Consider the following 20,038-nt stretch of genomic DNA (forward strand, 5'->3'; position numbering starts at 1 on the left):
GGCTGAGTAGTATTCCATTGTGTATATATACCACAGCTTCTTTATCCATTCGTCTCTTGATAGGCACTTAGGTTGCTTCCAAGTCTTGGCTGTTGTGAATAACGCTGCAATGAACACAGGGGTGCATGTATCTTTACGCATTGGTGTTTTCAAGTTCTTTGGATAAATACCCAGCAGTAGAATAGCTGGATCATATGGTAGTTCTATCCTTGATTTTTTGAGGAATCTCCATACTATTGTCCATAGTGGCTGCACCAGTTTGCACTCCCACCAGCAGTGTATGAGAGTTCTGGAGGGGACTTCTTCACCAACAGAGTTTATCAACTCCTCTCCATGCAGCTGCTTCACCGTTGCTCTTTTGTGACTGTAGTTACGTTGTATTGAAACTCTTTTTCACATGTCTCTCTTTTTCAACTATATTCTGTGAGCTTTCTAAGGACAGAAACTGTCTTCAGCTTTGCATTTAGTGTTAGCACAGTGCTGGGCACCATCGAGTCTCAGATGTTTGTTGAGTAAGTTCAAGGTGTAAAGGATTGTGAGAAAACTAATTTGATTGAAGCAGAAGGTTCTTATAAGAGTATGGAAGATGCTAAGCCAGGATGGGCCAACAGATTATGAAGCAAATTCAATGTTTGGCTTAGGAGTTTAGACTTTGTCTTTAGTTAGCAAGAGGGGTAGAGGAAGGAGGCCAGAGGAGGGAAGGTCATTTATTATTGTCACGCTACAGAGACTGATTAAAGTACCATCATGGTATTAAGATTATTTTAGATTTTTTAGTGTGGGTGCTGGTTTATCAAATAAATAAAGATTGCTGCGGGGTGCCAGCCTGGTGGTGTAGTGGTTAAGTTTGCACGCTCTGCTTTGGCAACTCAGGTTTCGCGGGTTCGGATGCCAGGTGCGGACTGATGCACCGCTTGTCAAGCCATGCTGTGGTGGTGTCCCATATAAAGCAGAGGAAGATGGGCACGGATGTTAGCCCAGGGCCAATCTTCCTCAGCAAAAAGAGGAGGATTGGCAACAGATGTTAGGTCAGGGCTAATCTTCCTCACACACAAAAAAAACGATTGCTGCCAAGGCAAAATAAATGACCTTACATTAATAAGCACAAATGCTTATTGAGTAGTTACTGTCTGCTGGGCACTGTTCTGAGAACTTTATGTATATTACCTCATTTAGTACTCCAGACAGCTCTATGAGGTGTGTTTCATTATTGGGTCTTTTAGATGGTGAAACTGAGGCACAGAGACATTAAATAGCTTGCCCAAAGCCACAGCTTGTAAGTGGTAGAACGAGGATTCAAACCTGGGCATGTTGGCTCAGAAGCCTCTTAGCCACTAAGCTCTGCTGTCTTCCATTAATCTTCTAGCTTATTCTGGTAGCCCATGGCATTCCAGAGACTGGCATTTTAACCTTGAACTAAGAACCAGGGAAACCATTTTCTATATTAGCTGACATGAGCAAGTGTTATTTGACTTGTTTTACAGGAAATGATCCATTTTCTGAGGGCTTCAAATGTTTCCTCTGTTGCCTCAAGTGGGAGCTAAAATTGAGCCTATTCTGCATCTGATTAGCATTTAAGGTACTTTTTGAAATTATTAAATATTTGAAATGAAGTTTTAAACATCAAACAGCTGTTTGTCTTAGCAAATTAGAAATGAGAGTTCAGAGAAATCCTGTTAAGTTGTCTGGCCCATGGCCTTCAGGCCAGGTAAGGATTGTTTCTTCCAGCACATTCTTCAGTGCTTGATCCAGTCTTTCTTAATTGTCTCAAAGAAAGAGCTCCCTAATCCTGAAGGAAGGCAGTTCTCTATCTCTGATCTGTCTGGGAGTTTTTCTTTGTCATTGGATGTGGAGATTAAAATGTGCTTTATTCTTTCTAAGTTTCTTTTAAGGTCATTACCATCTGAAGTAATACGGAATGCTTGTGTATGCCTTTGCCAAGATTACAGTTGCTATGGGAATCCTAACTTTGGATTTCCTCACATCTGGATTAATGAAATGTGTACAAAGGCTCTGTATGAATATAGGTTTTATATTTTATGCACATCTCAAGGTCGCAAGATCTTAGTGATGTAGCTTCCCTATAAAGGACAAGTTGAACACTTGCAGCCTGAAGTTTTAAAATAATCTTAAGATTCTGAACTTTGCCATGGGGCTCATGCCCCACACTCTGCTCCTCTGCTCAGAAGGCTTGTGGCAGCTCTGGGAAACCAGAGCTATGGGTGGAAGTGGAGGCCCAGCTTATTTCCCTGGGGCCCGTAGACCTCAGGTTTGTTTTGTCTGCCTGGGAAGCAGGGATTCAGTGCTGCTGTTTTGAGTTCTCTTTTTGAAGCAGCAAGGAGAAGAAATGCCACATGTCTGTCTTGCATTTCAGTCTTTTTTTTTTTTTTTTTGGTTTATTGTGGTGACATTGGTTTATAACATTGTATAAATTTCAGGTATACATCATTATACTTCTATTCTGCATGTATTACATCATGTTCTCATGTTCACCACCCAAATACTAATTACAATCCATCACCACACACATGTGCCTAATTATCCCTTTCACCCTCCTCCCTCCCCCCTTCCCCTCTGGTAACCACCCATCCAATCTCTGTCTCTATGTGTTTGTTTGTTGTTATTATCTATTACTTAATGAGTGAGATCATACGGTATTTGACCTTCTTCCTCTGACTTATTTCACGTAGCATAATACCCTCAGTGTCCCTCCATGTTGTCACAAATGGCTGGATTTCATCGTTTCTTATGGCTGAGTACTATTCCATTGTGTATATATACCACATCTTCTTTATCCATTCTTCCCTTGATGGGCACTTAGGTTGCTTCCAAGTCTTGGCTGTTGTGAATAACGCTGCAATGAACAGAGGGATGCATGTATCTTTACGCATTGGTGTTTTCACATTCTTTGGATAAATACCCAGCAGTGGAATAGCTGGATCGTATGATAGTTCTATGCTTAATTTTTTGAGGAATCTCCATGCTGTTTTCCATAGTGGCTGCACCAGTTTGCACTCCCACCAGCAGTGTATGAGAGTTCCCTTCTCTCCACATCCTCTCCAACACTTGTTGTTTACTGTCTTGTTAATTATAGCCGTTCTGACGGGCGTGAGGTGATATCTCATTGTAGTTTTGATTTGCATTTCCCTGATACTTAATAATGCTGAACATCTTTTCATGTGCCTATTGGCCATCTGTATATCTTCTTTGGAGAAATGTCTGTTCAGGTCTTTTGCCCATTTTTTAATTGGGTTGTTAGTTTTTTTCTTGTTGAGATGCATGAGTTCTTTACATATTTTTGAGATTAAGCCCTTATCAGATGTATGGTTTGCAAATATCTTCTCCCAGTTTTTAGGTTGTCTTTTCGTTTTGTTGATGGTTTCCTTTGTTGTGCAGAAGCTTTTTAGTTTGATGTAGTCCCATTTGTTTATTTTTTCTATCGTTTCTCTTGCCCCGTCAGACATGGTGCTTGAAAATGTGTTGCTAAGACCGATGTCGAAGAGCGTACTGCCTATGTTTTCTTCTAGATGTTTCATTGTTTCAGGTCTTACCTTCAAGTCTTTAATCCATTCTGAGTCAATTTTTGTGTTTGGTGTAAGGTAATGGTCTCTTTTCATTTTTTTGCATGTGACTGTCCAATTTTCCCAGCACCATTTATTGAAGAGACTTTCCTTTCTCCGTTGTATGTTCTTGGCTCCTTTGTCAAAGATTAGCTGTCCGTAGATGTGTGGGTTTATTTCTGGGCTTTCGATTCTATTCCAATTATTTTGGTTGTTTTCTTACATTGTCATATTTCTCTACTGTCTACTTAAAGTTATTAACTGTTAATCCGTGGTGATGCCCTTGTGGGTGGTAGAGGTTGGGAAATGTAGAATTTTGAAAAGCTGCATACCCTAGAGTCACCATCTTTCAAACTCATTCATGCTGAATGTCGTGAATGTGGAACATAATTTCTCTGGAGTAAGGAGGGCTAGCATCAGTTTGTCTTTGTAGGGCTTCTCTCAGATCCCCCAGTACAGGACACTCAGCTGACAGACCAGATCCAAAGTCAGCAGGTTGGCTTAGGGGTCATTAAAGTTGCCCCATCTTTCTGCCTGTGGTCTGGATTTAGTCTTAATCATTTTGCTGTTGAGAATTTTGTGTCCTGCATTCCTCCAGATCCCTTCAATAATGCTAGAATTCTTCTCTGTGACTTTGATACAACTGCTTGTGGCTGTGCCTGTCTTCCTCTGGGAGTGTTGTGCAAGACATGACGAGGACCTTGTGTTGTAGGCGGGAACATGGTCCTTAGCGAGGCCTTACCTCGCTTGGGACTGAACGAGTCTGTAGGTAGTAAATTCCATGTGTTTGTGGCTGCAGCCTTGAGAGTTGGTGTAGCAACACTTTCCCAAGAAGAAAGTAATGCTATAACTGACGGATTTTTTTTTTTTAAATAAAGAACTAACACAGAAGCCAGGTTGATATTAATCTCTCGTGTAAAATAAAAAAAATAGTTTTTGTGAACACTGACATTTTATTTGAAATAATATGAATCTAGGGAAAACTGCTTTCAATTCTTTTATGTTTTAGTCGGTTTGTTCAGTTCACTATAGATTCTGAAAGTCACGTATTTTTCCAAATTGCCATGGTAAAATTGGCCATGTGGGTAAGCTGTGCAGTTCTTTTTTCTTTGTCTTATTAATTTTGAGATTAGTGTATGTGGGTAGATGATGGCTTTGATTATCATTTAAATTATGCATAGAGCTGGTGGTTGAGTTATTTTTCAGTTCTATTATTAAATAGCTGCTTCTGTATCACAGCATGAAATTGAGATTGCACCTGTGTGATAACCTTGCTCCATAAAATTTATGCTTTATGTAAGTAAAGGCCCTAAGTGAAAATAGTAGTTATCACTGAATTGTTTGCTGAATAAACTATTTTGCCATTTATGACCTGTAATTTAGAGTTTTTAAAAGGGAATTTAAAAGACTTCCCACATACTTCAGTATAATTTAGTACTTGTATGTGTATACAGAGGAGATAAAGTGTGTGTGTGTGTGTGTGTGTAGGAGTAGATGAAATAACATTGGTTATTAATTGGTAATTGTTGAATTTGAGTGATGAGCATACATTCATTACATCATTCTTTCTACTTTGTATATGTTTTTAAATTTCCAAAAAAAAAAGATAAAGTTGCCCCAAAAAGTAATGAAGAAAAGTAATAAGATCCCTGATGGACTTTATTTGATCACACGGACTAGGAGTTAAGGAAATACATGTCATGATTTCCAATACCTTTTAGGGTGGCTTTTTCAGTGCTGCTGAAGTACTTCCCTGAGTTACTTCAGGAGAGAGAATATCATTTTATCCTGTTATTGCCCAAGTTTATGATCACAGCAGAGATATTCCAATGTGACCCTTCACATGTCATGAAAATAAAACCCTTTGTTTTATTATGAGCCACTTTCTTTTGCTATTTGGAGCTGAGCATGAATTCTGACACCAATGGGTGCCTTCCTGTGCTTCTTTAGATTCTGATTTCCATTAAAAAAATGAAGTTTTTATTTAGTCCCTATTCTTTTAGATTGCACAAGTTTGTCTGTCTGTTCCTTCCCCCATTGGATGAAGAGAAATTTCTTCTTGTTTCTAAAGGTACTTGTGTTTGATCTGAGCCTTTTACTCCTTTGTCTAGAATTTGTCTCCAAAGTCTGTACATTTATCCCAAAAAGAAAAGAGAGAATAAATTTCACGGGGTTGAAAGTGTCAATTGGTATGAAAATCTTTAAAGCATAACAAGTAATCTTATTCGTTCCAATTTAGTAATTCTGTAGATGACTTTAATTGTAGTAATGAAATAATGGAAACATGAGATTAAATTTATAATATAGTCCTGTACAAAGGACACATGAGAAATGAAGCTATTTGTTGAAAAATGAAGCAGTTTCTACCTCATAATATTTTGGGGTCTTATTTGGCAGCAAAGCTTATATTTGAGAAGACCCTGAGTGATGTCTTTTGATTTTGGTTTTGTATGCTGCCTCATTGCAAATCTTACATTTGTTGTGTTATTTATGACCAGAACTCTGATACTTCAATGACATTAAGATGATTCTGTCTTTATTAGGCAGGCAGATGATACTGAGATCCACCCTAGCAACATCCTTAATGTACTTCTTGCCTTTACTGATGTACTCCTGTGCATTATCAAGATGTGAAAACATTAAACTCCAAAATGTGGATGAATCTTCTAATAGGCACCAAGATTCTAGAGTGTTTTATGAATTTGTATAAAAGAATTTCATAAGCAGGGAAAAGACAGTTCAGTTGTCTTTAAGGGTTTTCTTAAATTCTGGAATGTGGGGAAATGTTTTAGTGTTTTGAAATTGTCAAATTTCAAATTACTATTTTGAAGTAATTTTTATTATTATCTTTTAAAATTAGAGTTGAGAAACATTACATAGGCTTTTCATTCTTTTTCAATAGTGTCAAGGCATATTGCCAAACTCTGTCTTTTTAGTTCCCATTGTGACGTTAGGCCATAATAAATTATCATCATGTTATCAAAACATTTATTCAGTGTCTACTTTGAAGGACACTGTGTAGAAATAGGCATAGGACTCCTGCTCTTCAATAATTTATAGCTGTTAAGGAGTAACAGAGCATCCCTTTTAATTACTTCATTCAGTAAACATTTCCTGGGTGCCTGCTGTGTGTCAGCCCTACTGGGCACTGGGGATACAGTGGTGAACCAGACAGACAAGGCCCCACACTCTTGGAGCTTACTTTCAAGGATCTTAAATACTTAATGTGCTGAATGACGTAATTGTTCAGGACTCTACAAGGGGGATATTATTTTTTTCTGATATGGTTAGGAAAGGCTGTATTGAGAGGGTAGGACTTTTGAGCTGGACAGGGAGTAGAATGTTCATTTCCCAGTGCGTATGCTGTGGCACCTGCTATAAAGAATTTTGTGGTCAAATAAATGTGGAAAACAGCACACATGGGATTGCAGAGAAGGGATCCCAAGAGCTAGAGAAATTAGGTGAGGTTCAGAGAGGGGAGAGGATATGACATTTGAACTGTTCTTTACTGGGTACAATTTTAAGAGTGAGATTGGAGTAGAGGGTGAGTGCACTGTGTGAGCTTGAGGAATAGAGGACATGTTGGGGGAGTACTAGTCAAAATGTGCCCAATCCCCATGCTCCCTCCTCCCCTCACAGGAGCTATCCTTCATCCTTGGCCCCACCTTCTCAGTTCTTCCTTCCTATCAGTATTTTAACACACTCAAGTTTCCCCTTTAATAAGAATAGTAGTAACAACAGCAACAAATGGAAACTATCTTTTGATTCCACCTCTCCCTCTTCACAGCCAAACTTAACAAGAGTCAGCTGAACACATTCTTTCCACGTCCTGCCTGCCCATTAATGCCTCAGCTAATTCCTCTTTGGTTGTTATTCCCATTGCTTCACTCAAACAGCTCTCTCCAAGCTCCCTGTGACATCCATGCTGCTAAGTCTAATGAACACTTAATTCTTTATTTCACTTCTCTTAGCAGCATACAACTTTATTGCCCACTACCTTCTTGAAACCTTGATTTTCTTGACATCACACTCTCCCGTTTTCTCTTATATCTTCTCCTGAGGAGGCCATTCCTCCTCCATCTTTGCAATTTTGATTTCCTTTTCCCTGGCTGTTGAACTTTGAGGCTACTCAAATCTCAATCATAGGCTCCTTCTATTTTTACTCCTTTCTCTCTCCATAGGTGGATCTCATCTGTGTTCACAACTTCAATTACTATTTGTTCTCTGGTGACTCCCAAATTTGATCTCAGCCCAGACATTTTCAGAGCTCCTGACTTTATATCCAGCTGCCTGTTTGATATCATCTGTTGGTTTGCAAAGTCAGCTCACACTCAGCATGTCTAGTACTGGGCTGATGATCTCTACCCCAGTCCAGTACCCCTGTCCCAGTGAATGTTACCATCCTCCATCCAATTGTATAAGCCAGAAAATATGATCACCCACTTTGCTCACCCTTCATGTGCAGTCCATCACCATGTTTTGTTGATTCGGCCTTCTAAATATTTATTTTTCTCAATACCATCATTTTTTAATGGACTGCTCAACTAGCCTCCTAACTGGGGACCCCATTCATTCTTGTCCCCCTATCTCCAACCCATTTTCTACCCTGAAGCTAGAGGGATTTTATCAGAATGTAAATCTGATCATGTCACCCTCCTGACTGAAGCATTTCAGTACCTCCGTATTGTTGGTAAGATGAAAAACCAAAATTATTAATATACCCTGCAAGTTCCAGCATGGTGTTGCCTCTGCTTTCCCTCTAATCTTACCCTACTTTCCCCTTTGTTCTCTAAGCTGTAACCACCTTACTTGAGTATGTTATATACCCTCCCACTCCACGGTATAAATTTCAGTTTACACATCAATTACATATCAATTTGTATAATTGTTTGATTAACATCTTTCTTCCACCCTAGACTGTAAGCTTCCTCTGTAAGAGAGAATGGACTGAGTCTCGTTTTCTTCTTTTTTTCCATTGTATTCCTTAGGGCCAAGCATAGTATCTGGTCCAATGTAGGCGCTCAATACATTTTTGTTAAATGAGTGAATGAATGAGCAAGTGAATGTTTCAGTCAAAGTCATAAGACAGGAGAGGATGTGTGAAGTGACACAGAAGTAGGAAGTTATGTTAGTAGATGCTGAAGGACCCTCTGAGGCAGTGGTGTAAGTTTTAAGTAGGGCAGTGACATGATCAGAGCTACACATTAGGAAGGGTAAACTGGCTGTGGGATTCAGGGCTAGATGTGAAGGAGGAGGGGCTTGAAGCAGAAGAAGCTGTTAGTATACGAGAGGGGCAGTATGGACCAATACTAGCACAATGACAGAGACTGTTGGAGAGTATAGAGTGGGAATGATGGGATCTGATTGATTGTTGCAGATGAGTAGAGGTGACAAAATTTCAATGTTTCATTATTTCAGTCTCTTAAATTCAGCATTTCATTTTTCCTTGGGAAATGGTGGAATTTTTCACAAACTTTATTTAGCAGGCACTTTGCTAGGCTTTGGGATTGCAGAAGTGAATAAAATGTTTCATAATCTAAGCTCTATACATTTTCTAGTATATTGGTTTTTAAACTTAGACTAAAACTATATTATCCTAAATTCCACTAAGAGTTATAGTACTTTACAAGTTAGAGAAGCATTTGGGAGCTAGAGTTCAAGATGTGATATGGCATCAGCTTTGTTCTAATATAATAATAAGATGCCTTTTTTCTTTATCAGTAACGCTTGATTGATGCCAGCAGTCCCAGAATTAGCCCTGAGAGTCTAAAACTCTTAAGTTTAATTCCCTAGAGATTTTCACAAAGATCCTAAAATGATAAGTTGTAGGTAAATGTTTAGCCAATGTCTTTCATTAAAATGAAATAATTATATATGAGTCCTTCCCACCTGTCCACTTTACTGCTTAAGGATAAAACAGAGAACTCGGATTCCAATTATTCTTTTTGGTCTTCTGAGAAGAGCTCTAATGTTCAACATGTTGAGTAAAAATTTCTTAACTTGTCATTCACCTATGTCAATGACCAGGTCCTAGAAATGAAAAAAGAAAAACAGTTTTATCTATTTTTTTTTTGTTTTATGGATGATGCTTTTGGTGTCATAGAGTCTAGGAGTTAAGTTTTGTGTAAGATGTGAGGTTTAGATCAAGGTTTATTTTTTTGTCTATTGATGCCCAGTTGCTCCTGCATCATTTGTTGAACAGGCTATCTTTTTTCCCTTGAATTGCTTTTGCATGTATGTCGAAAATCAATTTGGCATGTTTGTATATGTCTATCTCTGGGTTCCCTATGTTGTTCCGTTGGTCTGTGTGTTTGTCTCTCTGAAAATACTGTGCTGTCTTGATTTCTCTAGCTATAGAGCTTAAAATTGGACAGTGTATTCCTCTAACTTTATTCTTTTTTTTCATTATTTTAGTTATTCTAGTTCTTTTGCATTTCCATATAAATTTTAAGATAAGCTTGTCTATATCTACAAGAACTCTTGGGATTCTGATAGGAATTGTGTTAAATTTAAAGATCAGTTTGGGGAGAATTGACCTCTTTTACTATGTTGTAGTCTAGTATCTGTATCTTAGCACTTCAGGTGAAATGTAGGAATCTTACCATTTAGGTCCCTTTATCCTCCCTACTTTATAATTAGTTGTCGTAAATATCTCCTTTACTTACATTGAGAACCACATCAGACACTGTTGTACTTTTGCTTTTAACCATCTAATGTAATTTTAAAAACTCAAGAGGAGAAACATAGTTTAGTTCATTTATCTATAAAGTTACCCACCCACATTAGTTACTTTTTGCTTCTAAAAGTTCTATTTAATTCTTTTAAAATTTGTCTCTTCATAAGCTTCTTTCACTTTTTATTTTTTCTTTCATTATAGTGTGTATTTGTCATTTTTATGATCTGAAATTACTTTATACCACATTTTGCTGTTTTTTTCTGACTCTCAATCATGATGGCTGTCTTCCTTATGTGTTTTGTAAGCATTTATCAGGCTTTTGACTGTGGGAATACTCTGAAGTGAATAGTTCTGAGAGGAGTTTTTGGGTTCAGCCAGCACCCGGGGACACTACCAACCTAGGATCACTTTAAGTTAGTGTCTGTGCCTGGGGTTAGTGTGACTACACTGCATGAATGCAAGCCCGTATTTATGAATCTTCTGGGGAAATTCTCCTGTGCCCCCAGTTGGATCTCAGGTCAAAACAGACACATTTCTTGATTGTTTTTCTTCATCAGTAGGTGTATTTTTTTCTAGCCTACCTTTTCACTGAGTTGGTTGCCCTTTAAGGGTCTTGATTTTTTGCAGGGGGGCCTAATTTCCACTTCTCTACATTTCAAATGGCCAGGGCCTTATCTCCTGTCCCCCCTGTAGGTTTAAACTACAAACCTCTTGGTACTGTCACCAGGATGTACTCCCATGGTCTCTGTAGCGTCAGCTTCTACTTATTCTGATTTCTAGCTCTCACTTGATTTTTAGCTCCTGAGAATTTTCTTTTCTCTCTTGAGAGCTCAACTGTGCTTTCAAGTTGGTAATATTTTGTTCAGCAGTTGTAGTAATTTGGTATCAGAAGTTTTTTCAGAATATTGACTCTACTATGTTACCAGAAATAGAAGTTTCTGACACATCATTCTATAGATCATAGATTGCTGGGTTAGGGACCCACTCCTGGTTCCTTCAGAACTAGTTACTTGGGACAGAAGTTGCTTGCTGTCTCTCCGGAGGGGCTGTGCATGTGACACGTGTCCTTAAAAGGAAGGATTGCATCTTTAGCACTGCTGTCATGTCTGCCAAGGAAGTAGAGAGGCTCAAGAAGAGGGGGAATGTTCAACCGTGTCAGGTGCTACAGAGAGGTCAAGTAAGATCAAGACTGAAAATTGACAGTGGGATTTCACAATTGAGAGATCTTTTCCAGAGCAGTCTCCAAGGAATGGAGGGAGAAGAAGCCTATTGTATTTTTTAATCTCTGGGAGGATGGTCCTTAGTCCAGGCAATTCCTGTTTTTCTCAGAAAGAATGACTTATTGTTTATCAGTATGTGGCTGTTTATTTTATATTCTCTTATTTTAATTCTCTCTAGGTTCCAACCCTGCCTTAGACAGATTAGCTCCATTTGTCATAGAAACTGGATTCAGCCATAGAGTGTAGGACCTATCCTGTGTGTACCTATCCTTAAAGCTTTCCTTTATGTCTCTTCAAATGAGGTAATCAGAAGACAGAACTGAAGAGCCTAGCTGGAGTGTTCAAGTAAGAGAAAGAAGGTATGAGGTATTGCTAGTTTTAACATGAAGTTTCTGTTATGTGGAATTTCTCAAAGTTATCATGAAAAATTTCAAACATACAGAAACTAGAAAGAGTGGTTCATCAATCCCTATTTACCCATTTTCAAAATTCAAGAATTTTTGTACATTTGCCTCCTTCATCTCTCTCTCTCTCTCTTTTTTTTTTTTTGTGAGGAAGATTAGCCCTGAGATAACATCTGTCGCCAATCCTCCTCTTTTTGCTGAGGAAGATTGATCCTGGGCTAACATCCCTGCCCATCTTCCTCTACTTTATATGTGGGACGCCGCCACAGCATGGCTTGACAAGTGGTGCATAGGTCCGCACCTGGGATCTGAACCTGCGAATCCTGGGTTGCCAAAATGGAGCACGCAAACTTAACTACTATGCCACTGGGCTGGCCCCTCCTTCATGTCTTTTGTATTTCTCTTTTCTTTGCTGAAATATTTTAAAGAAATCCCTGACATCATTTATTGTACATAAATATACATATACGTCCTATGCAATATGGAAATTGTCACACACAGTCACAATGCCATTATCAAACCTAATACAGAATTGACAGTTCTTTGGTATCATCTACTATACTGAGAGTATTAATAGGCCTTTTTTTTTTAAAGTTCTTTGAATGTGCTGAGGTTGTTCCTCCTTTGTTGTCTTTGCACTTGTCATGCCCTCTGCCAAGAAGGCCCTACTCAGAGACCTTCACATGGGGACTTCTCATCATTAGATCTTAGCTCTGAATTATTTTCTCAATAGAGGCTTTTCCTAATCATCAAAGCTAAAGTCGTGTCCTCTTTCCCCATCCCATGTGTCACCATCTCATCACTCTGTTTCACTGCCTTGTTGTCTGTTTACTTGTTTGTCTTCTCTGCCTCCTAGATTGTAAGTACCGTGAGAGTAGGGGCCTTGTTGGTCATGTTGTGTTTATTGCTCTGTGCCCAGGGTGTGAAGAGGTCCTAGCATATTGTAATGAAGTACATGTTTAGAAACAAGTCAGCTATTAGAGAGATTAATAAGAAAAGATTCCAAAGTTTTCTTAATATTTTATAACCATTATCTCTTCCTACAACTGATTCCTATTCCAGAGCTTTTCTTTTCTCAAGAGCTTTAACCAACAGCTGTGTTTGTAAAAAGTGCTGGGTTGTTGTCCCTTTCAGGACATTTAATCTTTTAAATCCTCAAAATATTTTGTAAAATATAAGTGAGTAAAGTCACTTCTGACCTGTTGAGAGGCAGTGTTTTTACTGACATAACTCTCATTTGAGATCACTTTATTTGAGCTTACAGCTAATAAATCTATTTTAGCCCATAAGAAACAGTTTGGAATGATCTCGTAGTCCACATATCCTTTAGCTGATTATTTGAACTTCTTTTATTTAGTACATCATTTGTATTCCATGTTACGGGGTGTTTTTTAATTGTTATATTGTCAATTGTTGGGCATGTTCTTTAACATGAGAAGAAAATGTAACTCAATAAACAGATATGATATTATAATTAAAGATTTGGATTCTTTTTGAAAATGTGTAATTTCAGACTAGTTGAAAAGATGCAAGAATGATACAAAGAATTACCTGTACTCTTCACCAGATTCCCCAGCATTCACATTTTATCACATTTACTTAACATCGTTCCCCACTTGCCGTCTTTTTTTTGAGCTGAGAGTAAGTTGCAGACACTCAAAACGAAGCCATTCTCTTTTATAACTGTTGTGCAATGATAAAAATCAGGAAATTAACATTCATATAATACCATTAGCTAACCTATAGATCTTATTCAAATGTCTTCAAGTTTCCCAGTCATGTCCCTGGATCACAAGTTGCATAGAGTTGTCATGTGTCTTTAGTTTCCTTTAATCTGGAACAGTTTTTCCTTTCATGAATTTAACATTTTTGAAGATTACAGGCCAGTTATTTTGTAGCAGGTCCCTCAATTTGGGTTTAACTGATGTTTCATAAGTGACATGTTATTCTTAGTGTATCATATCAGAAGTCCTGTGGTGGTGTTTTTTCCTGTTGGAGATGTCTTCTTTGATCACTTGGTTAAGGTGGTCTGCCAGACTTCTCTGCTGTCAAGATAATGCTTTTCCTCTTTGTATTTAATAAGTATCTTTGAGGATATTTTGAGACTATTTTATATTCTATTATTCCTGAAACTTTCACCCACTAGTTTTAGCATCCATTGATGAATCTGCATTAATTATGATGATGATGATTGCTGATGGTAAATTTTGTAATTCTATCATTTTTTTACATTTATTATTTGGAATTCTGATGTAAGGAAGAGCTACCTCCCTTTTATTTATTTATTTGTTTTTATCAGTATGAACTCATGGATTCTTTATTTAATGGGCTATCATCCATTATTGTTTTAAAATTTTGATACTTAAATTGTCATATATTTGGCCAGTAGGAGCCGTTTCCACTGGCTTCTGTGAACTTTTGACATGTCCCTATCACTTTTTGAGTGTTTCCTTACTAATGGAACAACAAAATATTCTAGTCCAGGGCTTGGCAAACTTTTTCTGTAAGTGGCCAGATAGTAAATATTTTTGGCTTTGCTGGCCATACCGTCTCTGTTGCAGCTACTTAACTCCACCCTCACAGTGGGAAAGCAGCCATAGACAATTTGTAAAATAAGAGCATGGCTGTGTTCCAATAAAACTTTATTTACAAAGACAGGTGGCTGACTGGCTTTGGCCTCTGGGCTGAAGTTTGCCAACCCCTCCTCTAGGCTCATATTGTACTTTTCCCACTCCAGCCTCAGAATTGGCCATTTTTCTAAGGAGCCTTGGTTCCTTTTAATGGTGAATGATACTTTGAGATCTGGGCACTAGATATACTCATTGCTACTGGGATATCCTTGATTCTAGGCCCTCTTAGAAGACAGAGCTAGGTAATATCAGAATATATACATGTATACTTGTATATATTTGTGTGTATGTATACAGACACATCTGTATTTCTCTATCCATCTGTCTATATAGTCATGTGCTGCGTGACGTTTTGGTCAATGATGGACCACATATGTGACGGTGGTCCCATAAGATTAGAACCATATAGCCAAGGTGTGTAGTGGGCTATATCATCTAGGTTTGTATAAGTACATCCTGTGATGTTCGCATAGTGATGGAATCACCTAATGTGGCATTTCTCATAATGTATCCTTGTTGTTAAATGATGCGTGACTGTATACATTATAAACCATTGAGTTATAGTGATATCTCCAATTCCATTTCAATACCACAGGGTTCATTATAGCCTTTCCACTTTCTATATTTCTAATTTCTTTCTCCAACATTGACCAACCTGACTCTTCTTACCCACAATATATGTACTTATTTGTTCAATCCTAGAATATACAGAAAGTAGTTTTAGAATTGCAAACCATACCTCTGTGAAAAATTAACCTATTAATTAGAGTTTAATTTTTATTTACACTTTTTTTTTTGTCTTTAGCCTTAGAGTTTAGTTATATCCTGTGCTCAAAAGTTACTTGGGTTAGTCTCCCCCATTCCTTTAGTATGTTGTGTTTTTCATTTTAAATATAGTTAGGAACTTTTTTTTAATATGCATTGCATTTTAGGCTATTTCCCCCATTCTTATTTTATTTTATGTTGCCTTTTTTGGGTATGTGAAACATGAATGTGGTTTCAAAAGTGAGGACATACAAAAAGGCATATACAGTGAAGTGTTACTCTATATCCATTTCTTTTACCCAGTTTTCACCTGCTTTTTCACCCTGGTCCCTCCCACCCCATGTAGATAACTGTTCTGCTCATTCTAATTTACTGTTTTGTGTGTCTTTTTGCACAAATGAGCATGTGTGTGTGTAGTTCTTGTTGTTTCTTCTTTGTTCCATAAAAGGAAGCATACTGTAGATAATCTATCCTGTAATTAATTCACAAGCTCATGAATTGATCAAAGTAGAACATTTCTGTGTGGCAAAATGAGTGGCTTCAGCTGAATCAAGTTACTGGCGGGGTGAGTAGGAACTTCATCAGGTTATGGTCAAGTTGAGCCAAGAACAAGAAGCAGACCAGGCTCACCCAGGCACTCTGCCTTGGCTTAAAAAGGTAATAAATACTGTGGGAGCAGGAATCTTGGTGATAATCATTCTGTCTCTTGATACTGCACTAATCTAGGCTGTTCTCCAATCTAGAGGTTGCCCTCTATACCTGATGCACAGTTGCCTTCCTGGGCTCTCCTTTCTCTGTCATCTTGGAAATTACCTTTGTACTTCTTTTGTACTGTGTTTCCTCCTCATTGTATTCCATGTCATCCTCTTTCTTAGTTCATTTTGTCATTTTGATGGAGCACATCCTTTGGTAGCTTCATAAGAAAGAATACATGAAATTTTTTTTAGATCTGCACTTCTGAAAATGTCTTTATTCTACTTCCGTACTTGATTATTAGTTTGACTGCGTATAGAATGCTAGGTTAGAAATAATTGTCCTTAAATTTTTTTTTTACTATTTTATTGAGTTATAATTTACATACATTAAATATTTCCAATGCTTAACAATCATTCCTGAAGATCTGGTTTTTGCTCTGGTGTAATTTCCCTTCAGCCTGAAGAACTTCCTTTGGTGTTTCTTGTAGTACAGATCTGCTGGTGATGGATTGTCTTGGTTCTCCTTTATCTGAAAAATGTCTTTATTTTGCCTTCATTCCTGAAGGATATTTTTGCTGGATGTAGAATTTAGCGTTGATAGTTTTTCCTTTCAGCCCTTTAAAGATGTTGTTCTACTGTCTTCTGGCTGTCGTAAAAGAACATGATAAAAAGATGTTTCAGGAGTGCTGACAGTGTTCCACTGTCTTCTGGATGCCTTGAAAGAAGATGATAAGAAATGATAAGAAATCTGCTGCCATTCAAAATATTCCCCTCTATTTAGTGTATCATTTTCCTTTGCTTTAGATTTTGTCTGTATCTTTGGTTTTCAGCAGTTTGATTTTGATGAGTCTAGATGTAGTTTTCTGTGAATTTTTCCTCTTTGGGTTCATTGAGCTTCTCGAATCTATATATTTATGTTTTTCACCAAATCTGGGATGTATTTGGTTAATATTTATTCAACTTTTTTTTACTCATTCTCTGTCTTCTGGGACTCCAATTACCTATGTCCCTGATCTTTTGATATTATCCCTTAAGTCCATAAAGCTATGTTCATTTTTTTGTTCAGTCTTTTTTCTCTGTTTTTCAGATTGTATAATTTGTATTGATAAAGTTGAAGCTCACTGACTCTTTACTCTTTTATCTCTACTTTGATATTAAGCTCATCCACTGAATTTTTTATTTCAGATATTGTATTTTTCAGTTTTAAAATTTCTATTTTTAAAGTAAATTTTTATTTCTCTGCTGAGATTTCCTATCTTTCAGTCATTCAAGTGTCTTTTCCTTTACCTCAATGACCATAGTAGTCCTAGCTTGGTTAAAGTCCTTGTCTAATAATTCTAATCTCTGAGTCATTTTGAGATTGGCATATGTTAACCTTTGTCACTTTAGAATGCGTCAAATTTTCCAGATTCTTTGTATGTGCAATAATTTTGGATTGTGTCTTGGATATAGTTAATAGTATCTTGTGTAGACTCCGAATTCTGTTAAATTCTGCTGAAGAATGTTGATGTTTTTGATTTCACTGGCAGTTAGCCCCAGACCCCATTAGGCTCAGACTGTAAGTCTTGTCTCCTGTAGATTTAAATCTCAGTTCACTTGTTTAAGCCTTTATGATGCTGTGTTGAGTCTGTCCTACACATCTACAGAGTTAAGGGGTCAGCTTGAGACTTGTACAATGTTTATAAGAATTAGAGGAGTCCCTCTTTAGCTTTCTCCTCTTCTAGATTGCCACTGGCAGCCAGATGTGGTTGCCTAGGCTTTTTTCCCTTTCTTCTGGCCAGGCAGCCTATGGGATTTCTCTTGAAGTTTTGACTGCCTGTACTGCACCACTCCTGTGACTGTGGCCTGTCCTTGGGGCAAAGCTGCCTCCCTCCCCCAAAAAACCAGAAACATGAAACTCACCCCAGTGCCAGTTATGTCTCCAAATTTCTACTCCTCTCAGTAATCACCTCTTTTGTTTACTCTTCAGAATCTTCAGATAGTTATTTTTAATGTTCCCCCCCGCCCCCCGAGTTTGTAGTTGTTTACCCAGTTTGTTTTTAAGTAATTTTTTAGGCTTCAATGGCAGGCATGGGCTCTCCCAACTTATCATTTTCATCAGGAATTCACCTGGTGCAATATTAAAACAACCTTTAATAAAGGATGAGACCTTAAAGATAGATGTATTAGTCAGGGTTCTAGAGAAACAGAATCAATAGAATATAGATATAGGAAGATATTTATTACAAGGATTGGCTCATGCAATCATGTAGGCTGAGAAGTCCCACGATTTGCTCTCTGCAAGCTGGAGACCCAGGAAAGCTGGTGGTGTAATTCAGTCTAAATCTGAAGGCCTGAGAACGAGGGGACCTGATGAGGTAGATTCCAATCTGGGTCTGAAGGACTGAGAACCAGGAGTGCTGAGGGCAGGAGAAGATCAATGTCCCAGATTAAGTTATCAGGCTGAAAGGGCCAAATTCTTCCTCTGCCTTTTGTTTTATGCAGGCCCTCAACAGGTTGGATGATGCCCACCCAGGTTGGGGAGGGTGAACTGCTTTACTGAGTCCACCAGTTCCAATGCTAATTTCATCCAGAAACACTTTCACAGACACACCCTGAAATAATGTTTAGCCAAATGTCGGGGTATCCTGTGATCCAGTCAAGTTGACACATAAAATTAACCATTACAGTAGATTACATTACAGAGTTGCATTGAGGAACCCTGAAGGGTTTTGAAAAGCCACTTCATAAAATATCTTCTGTATTTTAGGTGAAACATGAATTGAAGAAAAGAGATTAGCATTTGAGAGACCTGTTAAGAAACTACTGTTATCTTTAGGCTATAGTATTGCAATAACCTGAATTCAGACAGTGCTAATCAAGTTGGAAAGGGAGGAATCTATTTAGGAGACATATTGAAGGAAGAATAGACAGAATTTGGTAATAGAGTATTATTAATGGAGAGAGAGAGATTAGATGACTACTGTTTTCTGCCTATGGATGATAATGATGTCATTAATCTGGATGCGGTACGCAGGCGGAAAATCTAGTTTGAGGAGAATAATAACTTGAATTAGAAACATGTTGCATTCGAAGTGCTTGCCAATATTATTCAGCAGGAAGTTGAAAAGTTAAAGAAGAGCTTCAGAGAGCAGGGCTGGAGATGTAGATTTAAAACTCTTTAACAGAGAAGTGAGATGAGGCTTAAGAAAAGAACCTTATGAAAGGTAGCAGCTTCAGAAGTAAGTAAAAGAAGAGGAGTCAGCAAGGAAATTTGAGAATTGCACAGAGAGTTAGAAGAACCAGGAGACTATGGTGTCCCGGAGGTCAAAGGAGAAGAGTTTATAGTCCAAGAGACTGGTCAGTGGCATCCTGTTCTGAGGGGGACAGGAGAAAAATAACTATAGAGTATGCCATTGTTTTAATAATGAGGATTTTTCTTTCCTGGGAATATTGAAAACCGTATTTCCTTGTAGAGATGAGGACAAAAGTCATATTCCAAGAGAGGACAAAAGTCATATTCCAAGGAAGATTAAAGAGTATGTCATGGGGGAAATAGAGGTTATGAGCCTAGACCACATTTTCAAACTTTGGCAGAGTTAGCAATGAGAGAAATGGAATGGTAGCTGGTAGCTTGAAGTGTGCAGAAGGAGAGCGGGGCCAAGCTCTTAGTTTGGTTGTATGCTGTTGGGGAGGCAACTATGGAGAGAATAATGAGTGTGGCAAAGTTCTAGAGTAGGTGGGTAAAAATAGGTTGAAGAACACACATTGAGGAGGTTAGGTGTAAACCTGTCTTCTTCTTATACAGGAAGGGAGGAGGGGATAGATGAAATTATGGAGAAGTTTAGTCAGAGAGAAGAGTGAATCCATATAGGAGGAGTTGGAAATTTAAGGCATCGACTGAGAAATTGAAGAGTGAGGTTGACACGTCCACTGTCAGTTATGGCATAGAAAATAGTTGGCAACCAATCTTTTTTTCAGAGAACAACTAGAAAAGCTGGCTTACCCCTACCCTGCAAAAAACCTGTTGAAGATATTTGAGAGGTAATAAGGGGGTGAATATCTAAGAGAGAATAAAGTCTTAGGGAGATAAGGCTAGTTTTTGGGAT

At 38.0% G+C, this 20,038-nt stretch overlaps 1 protein-coding gene across 5 annotated transcripts in view; it reads left to right on the forward strand.

Moving 5' to 3' along the window:
• The window catches only part of DIS3L2 (DIS3 like 3'-5' exoribonuclease 2), a 338,953-nt gene that overhangs the window by 17,418 nt on the left and 301,497 nt on the right, over positions 1-20,038 (forward strand). For 2 of the 5 annotated variants that reach the window (XM_058533210.1, XM_058533214.1), the window contains exon 2: positions 11,635-11,815. The exons of 2 other annotated variants lie outside the window; for them this stretch is intronic. The gene's annotated coding sequence lies outside the window, so the exon portion shown is untranslated. Of the gene's footprint in view, positions 1-1,498; positions 1,580-11,634; positions 11,816-20,038 lie in introns of those variants that run through there. One more of the 5 variants, XM_058533211.1, reaches the window with a different exon arrangement.

The sequence above is a fragment of the Diceros bicornis genome, chromosome 37 (assembly GCF_020826845.1).
Source record: "Diceros bicornis minor isolate mBicDic1 chromosome 37, mDicBic1.mat.cur, whole genome shotgun sequence".
Classification (NCBI taxonomy): Eukaryota; Metazoa; Chordata; class Mammalia; order Perissodactyla; family Rhinocerotidae; genus Diceros; species Diceros bicornis.